The following is a 9,188-nucleotide window of genomic DNA, read 5'->3' as shown; positions in this document are numbered from 1 at the left end:
AGAGTTCCAAAAAAAAAAAAAGGAAAGAGAGAGTCAAGCATTCCTGTAGGTTGAATAAAAAGACAACAGTCCTGGAAACATTTTCTAGGAAGTCTCCAATATTTTCTAGGAGGTCTCCAATAAGCCATTTTTTGCTAGCACAAAATTCTAAATTGTACCAAATACTAGTTCATAATTTCCATTGAGTTCTGAAAAACATAAGCCTATTTTTACAATGAATGTTTGAAACTGAAACTGTAAGTGCTAACTGGAGACCAGCATGTGTCTCACTGCTGTTTGCCTTTGAGGAACTGACTCCAAATTGCAGGGTTGCCACATTCAAGCCAACTGGTGGCCTCTTTGAGTTAGGTCTTGACTCCCAAAAGTTGTTAGAGACATGCTGAATATTTTTCAACCAATTCTCTTCTAATTCTGTGAATAGCTTACTACAGAGTTTAACAAACTTTTTCTAGACCAGATAGCAAATATTTTTTAGGCTTTGCAGGTCATATGGTCGTTGTCACAATGAGTGAACGTTGCCATTTTGGCACTAAAACAACCAGAGATAATAGGTGAATGAATGGGCATGGCCGTGTTCCAATAAAACTGTTTTATTGGGGGAAAAATAGGCAGTGGGCTGAATTTACCCTGTGACCGTGACTTGCTAACATTTGACTCACTACTGGCCAGTACCAGTGTTGCTGACACTGGGCTCACAAATACCACCCAGGGCTTCACCCTGTCCTATGACCAGAGCCACCTCCACCCCCATCCCAGTAAGCTATCTCAAAAACCTTCTCCTGGCCAACAAAGACCAAGACAATTAATCTATCCCTGTATTTATATCAGTACCACAAGTATTATCAGAAAAAAACTCTAACTTTTTAGGAAATAAAGTGACTAGAAATCTGAAATTGATTGCATCTTCAAACTTCTTTTAAGTTTGACCCCAAAAGAAGAATGAAGTTTCTTGAAACTCCTGCATCCACTGACAGGAATTGGAGTCTTAGTCAATTATCTAAAGTCAGACCTTTGTAACACCTGGTTTTCTTGATTTTAGATAGGCCATGTTCCAGGACTACTATACAATATTTGGTTTGCAGGAAGCACTCAAATCAGAGTTGTGAGAAGAGTTTGTGGCACTGGGGGCTGGTAGATTCCATTATTTTGCCTAAAAATCTGTGTTAATGTCAATGTCTCAAAAATTAATGTTAATGTTGAGTTAACCACCCAAAGTGTGGATGTTTCTACTTGCTTAGCACTTTGTAGAGTTTCTTTGGAGAAATAAAAAAAGGAATTGCCTACTTAAGAATGGTACACAGGCTTATAAATAACTCATGTAGGCATGTATAACTAATATATTTTTTCCCAAGGACATGGTAAACTCTTCCAATCTCAAGTAAAACCCCAAAATCTAGGCCCTGGTTCTGGCTCTTTTCACAGAGTAAAGGCATGGAGTTGGTTGAGAAAGGTCTTTTTCTTAAGGCAGAGTAACTTTTATAAGACAGGAATTCTGGAAGGGGCCAGGGCTTGATGTTAATCTAACCCACATGCAAAGGGCAGGTACAAAGTCAGGCACACCCGGCCTCATATGCACGTAGGACATAACAACTGAAAAAGACGTCAAGAAGTAACAGACTGTCCAGTGGCATTTGTCCTGACCAGGTGTATCTAAACCTGTCTGATTTACCCATGGTCAGTAGCCAAACGAAGGAAGCAACAGCATGCAGCTGTATTCACAGCAACCACCTGAGAACCTTTTCTCATTGCTTCCAGCCCTACCTTTAGTTCCTGACTTCCCTAGCTCTGCCTGTTTTCTGAACCTTCACCTTCATGGAAGGTAGAATTGAGGAGCTATTAGAAAGCCAGGTTTGTAAACTGTGGTGGTTCTAAAACCCTAGGTACATAGTAAAATCACCTGGGGAGTTTATAAAAATCCCAATACCCAGGCCATATCCTAAGCCAACTACATTAGGTTTTCTAGGCGTGGGACCAGTATTAGTCTGTTCTCAAGCTCCCAGGGCCACTGGGTTAATATCAGATGGTCTGAGTTCGAAGTCCAGTATAAACAATTACCTCTTCTCTCTCTCTCTCGCTCTCTCTGTTTTCTCACCTGTAAATGGTGATAATTATAGTCTCTAATTTATAAGATTGCAAGGATTAAATTAGTTCATTCACGTAAAAATATCAGCACAGTTTTTTTTTTTTTTTTTTTTTTTGAGACGGAGTCTTGCTCTGTTGCCCGGGCTGGAGTGCAGTGGCCAGATCTCAGCTCACTGCAAGCTCCGCCTCCCGGGTTTACACCATTCTCCTGCTTCAGCCTCCCAAGTAGCTGAGACTACAAGCGCCCGCCACCTCGCCTGGCTAGTTTTTTTTTTTTGTATTTTTTAGTAGAGACGGGGTTTCACTGGGTTAGCCAGGATGGTCTCGATCTCCTGACCTTGTGATCCGCCCGTCTCGGCCTCCCAAAGTGCTGGGATTACAGGCTTGAGCAACCGCGCCCGGCCCAGCACAGTTATTAAATGTTAGTTCTTAGAACCCAGTTTCCTCTTCTTGACTTCCCAATTTTGCATTTCAGTGCCTTCCACATCCTTAGCTTTTCCTCATCCTCCCTGTCCTCCTGTATCAGTTGCTCTAGGTATACTCTGGGGACAGCCTCGTACTCCAGGCTGTGTAGTTGGCACCCTGGCCAGGATCACCCTTGCCACTGAGGGCCCCTAGACAGCAGTTGGAGGGTCAAACACCGAGGAAACACTGACAGAGGGTGGTAACAGAGAGGGTGACCCACTGTCCTAAACTGACCCAGGACTGAGGTATTTCCCAGGATACAGGACTTGGAGAGCTAAAACCAGGACAGCCCCAGTAATCCAGGGCAGTTGGTCACTCTAATTGGAACAGATAGTCCAAGAAATCAATGCAGGCAGGAGCTATCTTCAGGAAAGTCACTGAGCAGGAAGTCAGGGTCTCGAGGTTAGACTCCACCCCTACACAAGGATAAACTGAAAGAAGAAAAGGAACTGCAAGAGCAAGGCAGGACCCCAGCCCTACAGGAAACAGGCCAGTGCCTTTTAAGAGACACAGCATCTCCGTTAACAAAACTGGCAAGATGGCAGTATTATAAGGTCAAGGCCCAATTAGCATAGGTGGCATGAGTGTTGAGCTAAAAATGCATAAACCTGTAAGAGTTAAACAAATTTGCACCATATAGGAAGAAATCTCAGCCACAAAGAGATGCTGGCTAAAGCACTCTGCCCTGCATGATGTACTCTTGACCTCTTTTTTCCTTTCTATTTAACATTTTTAAAATTGTGGTAAATATACACATAACATATTTACCTTCTCAATCATATTAAGTATACAGTTAGTATATTCACATTGTTAAGCAATTTCCAGAATCTTTTTATCTTTCAAAACTGAAACTCTACCCATTAAACAACTCTCCATTTCTCTATTCCGAGTCCCTAGCAGCCAGAATTCTAATTTCTGTTTCTGTAAGCCTATCTACTCCAGATACCTCATATAAGTGCAATCATGCAGTATTTGTCTTTTTGTGACTGGCTTATTTCACTTAGCACAATGTCCTCAAGGTTCATTCATGTTGTAGCATGTATCAGAATATACATTGATGTGGTTTGGCTCTGTCCCCACTCAAATCTCATCTTGAATTGTAACTCCCACAATTTCCACATGTCGTGGGAGGGTCCCAGTGGGAGGTAATTGAATCATAGGGCCATGTCTTTCCTGTGCTAGTCTCATGATAGTGAATAAGTCTCACGAGTTCTGATGGTTCTATAAGGGAGAGTTCTCCTGCACAAGCTCGCTCTTGCTGCAGCCATGTAAGAAGTACCTTTCACCTTCCACCATGATTATGAGGCCTCCTTAGCCATGTGGAATTGTAACTCTATTAAACCTCTTTCTTTCTTTCCTTTTGTTTTTTTGTGTGTGTGTTCTAATTGCCTTTTCTTTTTTATTTTACTTTAAGTTCTGGCATACATGTGCAGAGCATACAGGTTTGTTACATAGGTACACATGCACACATATGTTTATTGCAGCACTATTTACAACAGCAAAGACTTGGAACCAACCCAAATGCTCATCTGTGATAGACTGGATAAAGGAAATATGGCATATATGTACCATGGAATACTAGGCAGCCATAAAAAAGGATGAGTTCATGTCCTTTGCAGGGACATGGATGAAGCTGGAAACCATCATTCTCAGCAAACTAACACAGGAACAGAAAACCAAACAACACATGTTCTCACTCGTAAGTGGGAGTTGAACAATGAGAACACATGGACACAGGAAGGGGAACATCACACACCATGGCCTGTTGGGGGATGGAAGGCAAGGGGAGGAAGAGCATTAGGACAAATACCTAATGCATGCAGGGCTTAAAACTTAGATGACAGGTTGATGGGTGCAGCAAACCTCTTTCTTTTGTAAACTGCCCAGTCCAGTCTTAGGTATGCGTTTATCAGCAGTGTGAAAATGGACTAATACATATGTCCTTTTAAAGGCTGACAAATATTCCATTCTATGTATATACTGCATGTTGTTTATTCATTCATCTATCCATGGACATTTGGGTGGCTTTCCCCTTCTGGCTAATGTGACTAACACTGCTATGAACACGAGGGTATAGATATCTCTTCAAGACCCTGATTTCAATTCTTTTGAGTCTTCACCCAGAAGTAAGATTGTCTTGAGCTCTTCTTGGGTTCTCATCCTGAATTCCCTGCCTCTGTACAGTGGGACACAGAGCCACCCTCTCCACGGAGGAGCCCTCCCCTCCTGCTACCACTACCATGGCAATAGTTGCTGCCTCTTTTGCCCGTTCAAACACTTGGGCTTGGAATATTAATTTTCTCTGCATTATCATCCATCTGTTCACTAACTGGAGAAATATTTACTGTAAGTCTGAGACCTGAAGACTGAGAAGATGATGGCCTGGTGAAAACCAGAGGAGGAGAAGAGCATTCAGGGTCCAGCGAGTGTGGGTGTGAAGATTTGGCTTACACTTGTTAATCTCCTCTCACCCTCCCTACGTTTGTACTCCATACTCTTCTACACCATGCTGTATTCATCTTGGTTTCAAACAGAGTCACGGACTTCAGCTGGTACCTTCCCAGTCATTTCATCAGGAGCAGGCTCTCCTCCACCTTCCCCTGACCCCGTGGCCTCACCACCTCCTGCAGCTCCTTATTTCTGGCCTGACAAAACGCCCAGTGGATGCTCTGAGTTCATCGACTCTTGGAAACAATGATTCTTCCTCTCTGCTCCCCAGTAGAGTGAGATGGGTTCTTTATCTTGCCTAAGTTTTTTGAGGCTCACCAGAACAACCACAAATGCAGAACTTCCCTGGAAACTTCCTCTCTATTAGGGGAAAGCAAAATCAATTCTCTCTCTCTTTCTCCCTCTCTCCCTCCCGAAGCCTCCCCACTGCCCTCCAAATTTTTCACGTTGACAAATCAGACTGGAAGCCTGTATGACAGCCATTTTTCAGTGTTTAACAATAATTCTCCCTACATCATCTACAAGTTATGTCTTCAACACACAAAGACAGTTTCTAGGAGGACAAGCATCTTCCAGGACGTTGCTGCTCACGTCAAAGGGCAGCATCCTGTCCGCAAATCACACACTCCAGTCTGCCCCCCTCTGACAAATTAAGAAAACTTACAGAAAATTGGCTTATTGCATTTATCATTGAGGATGTGTTTGAGGATGTTTTAAGTTAATGATTTCCTTTTTTTTTTTTTATTGTGCCAAAATCTTTTTCAAACACAATGAAATAAAACATGTAGATATAGGTTTCATTTCCATTGGTTGTCTGAGGCTGAAAATGAAGAAGCTACTAGCTCAATGGTGACTTTTAATCTCATTGTGTGAGACCTTATCAATGTTTCCAAAATGCAGATTTAAAAAATAGCTCTGGTTAGGCTTTGAGAGGATATTCTGTGAATTCCAGTGCATGCACTGCCATCTACTGGACATTTATGATATAAAACTAAGCTGGTAGAAATAAGTGCATTTAATCACTGAAGGCTCTGTAGAAGAAAGATAGTACAAATGACATTAATGTTTAGAAGAAAGATAAGTATCTGGATAGATTAATGGAATAAATAATTATAATATGCAGGCACAACAGTATTCCTGTCTGGAATTTCTCGTTACTAGAGAACTTGTATTTTCACCTGCAGAGTAATGTTTGTCACTCTAGTAAATGCAGAATCACAGCATTCATGCTAATAAAACCATTTTCAAATTGTGGTTCCTTAATACGACCAGGGACAAGAGGCAACTCATATTGTCCTTCATGTGGTTGAATTAAAGTAAGTATATGAGACTTCCCTTAGGATATTCTGTCTAATCATATATTCTGAAAAAATATGAGCATACTGTTATGTACAGCTACAGAACTTTAGCAGTTTTTAAGAGATTTAACTCAATCACACCCACAAGGCTGAACTTCTCATAAATAAAATTTAATATTCATTTCAGAAGGCAACACAGGGTTTTATAGCGTATTGTGGCCATTATTTAACATATTAATTATTTTTGTATAATACTATTAAACACCTACTCAGGCGACATTTCTACCTGTTTCTCTTCTGGATACATAAGGGTTATCCCTTAATTGGATGGTAGAAAACCATATGGATTTTGCATTTTAAAACGTACAAAGTAACTAGTTCTGAATATTTGACGTACATATGGGAGTGATATTCTTTTTTTTGCACAGTAATTTGATAATAAGGCAGAAGTTTGGGGGCAGAGTAGGCTTAGGTGTAAAAAAGATAAAATTAATTATAGATATTACACCCAACCTTTATAAATCACATGTCATTTTACTTATTTTAGGCCAGACCTCCCTTCCATGCATATGCATCTTACTAAGACAGATGCTTTCAACAACAACGTAATAAATTGCTCCCAGTCACCTTAAGCCTTAATTCTTAGAGGGGTGTGTGTGTGTGTGTGTGTGTGTGTGTGTGTGTGTGTTAGAGAAGTTGTTTATCAAAAGGAATTAGTCTCTTAAATGAAGCCAACAGAAGAAATCACAACAGATTATATGCTAATGAAAGAGTTAAATAACTGGAGTTTGTTTTAGCTGCAAGAGCACAAAAGAAAACATAGTGAATGATAAATAATTTGGAATTAGTCAACTGGGATGAGGCTTCTATTCAAAATCCTGGAATGGGGCTATTATCCTTTTAACAAAGAAAAAAAAAGTCTGGATTTTAAGAAAGCTAAATTTTTTATTGATACATAATGACTGTATGTATTTCTGGGATACATGTTAGCTTCATTGAAGAGACTAATTCCTTCTGATAAATGCATACAATGTGTAATGATAAAATCAGGGTAATGGGGATATCTTTCACTCACTTATTATTTCTCTGTGTTGAGAATATTCCAAATCTTCTAGTTATTTTGAAATATACAATAAATTATTGTTAACTGTAGTCACCCTACTCTGCTATTAAACACTAGAACTTATTCTTCCTATCTGTGTTTTGGTACCCATTAACAAGAAAGCTAAATTTTAAGTTAAATAAAATTAAAGGATATTGTCTAAGTATTTTATCTTTTTTAGACACCATAACAAATAGAAAATAACATATTTTTATATCTCATGACACTCCCAGCTTTTGTTTAAACCTGAACTCTCAAATGCAGAGAATTAGCTTAGAAAAATAACTGCAGGGGTTAGGCTTTGAAACTGATCTTACTAAGCATGACAGCATGTTTTCGATGGTTTGCATGTTTCAATCTTTGTTTGTGAACTAGAAAAAACATCTTTCCTTAAATTCAATTAAACCAGACCTACATAGCTGAAACCCTGAGAGAAAACACAATTATGGAATCAATCCCAAAGCACTTGTGTGGTGAATTCAGGCAAAAATGGAACTGGTCAATGTGAAACAAGATTAATATATAGCCAATCAGTAAAGAAAGTAAATTAAGTATATTGGTGAATACCACTCCCAAATTCATCAAGAAATTCTCACATTTTCGTACACTATAAATCTATATTATCTAAGACTGCAGCCTCTAGACACATGTGGCTACTTACATTTAAATGAATCTTTCATTAGACAAAATTAAAATTTAGTTCTTCAGTCTCACTAGCTACATTTCAAGTGCTCAGTAGCCACATGTGGCAAGTGGTTAAGGAGTGGACAGCACAGAGCTAGAATATTTTTATGATAACCAAAGCTCCATTAGATGGTGTTACTATAAATCATCAAAATCTTATCTCAATTCTTTGTTATAACATAAGTTTGAAGGAATTTCACATAGTGAAAGAATAGCCATACACCTCCAAGTAACAACTGTTTCATTTTCTGGTTTATTGGGTGAACATATTCCAAGCTTCAAAATAGAGCTGGCATACATAACTATTGCTTTAAAAAGATAACGCACAGGGTTCCAGAATTGGAAAAGACCTAGAGATAAATCATATATTCCATATGTTCCGTCATTCTCATCTTACCACTGAGGGCAGGCAGACTGAAAGAGGAAAGTAACTTGCCCAAGGTCATAGGAACAGTTGACCCACAACGATAGGACCCAGCTCCCTGCCTTCAGGTCACATTGCGTATTCTAAACACCAGTAAGCTACATCTATCCTGAGACTATATGGTAACCTGAATACATCTCACAAGTTATGTAAAGAAACTAAAAGGAATAAAAAACAGAGACTCAATATACTGTACACTTTATGTGAAATATTTAGCAATACTCAAAATTAACACTAGGTGTCAGATCATCAGATTTGAAAAGTTAAACCTGATGAACCCGGAGATTCTCTGTTTGATTAAAAATAATCAAATCCATTGCAAATAATCAAATCCATTATTTGATTAGAAATAATTACATCCATTGCAAAATGACATGGCATGACAATTTTGATTGACTTGGTCATCCTCAGGAACTGAAGCTATACAATCAGTTAAGTCCCTGCTTCTGATCTCTTCTGATTTTCTTCTAAGAAGAGAATAATATTTATTTTTCATAAGTCTAAATTAATTTTTGCTAATTATTTGGGGACATTTGTAATTGTTCTCTGCATTTGAGAAGCCAAAATGTTCAATTCTCCTTAACCTCTTAAGTCTCTTAAAGAAACTTAAAGTGGCATTATACTTTATCTTCTGATGTGTGCTTAACATCGTTACCATAACACAGCTCCAGTACAAATATTAAAA

This window comes from Trachypithecus francoisi, unplaced genomic scaffold, assembly GCF_009764315.1.
Source record: "Trachypithecus francoisi isolate TF-2019V2 unplaced genomic scaffold, Tfra_2.0 Lachesis_group4, whole genome shotgun sequence".
In the NCBI taxonomy this organism is placed as follows: Eukaryota; Metazoa; Chordata; class Mammalia; order Primates; family Cercopithecidae; genus Trachypithecus; species Trachypithecus francoisi.
Note: the sequence above shows the minus strand (reverse complement) of the source record.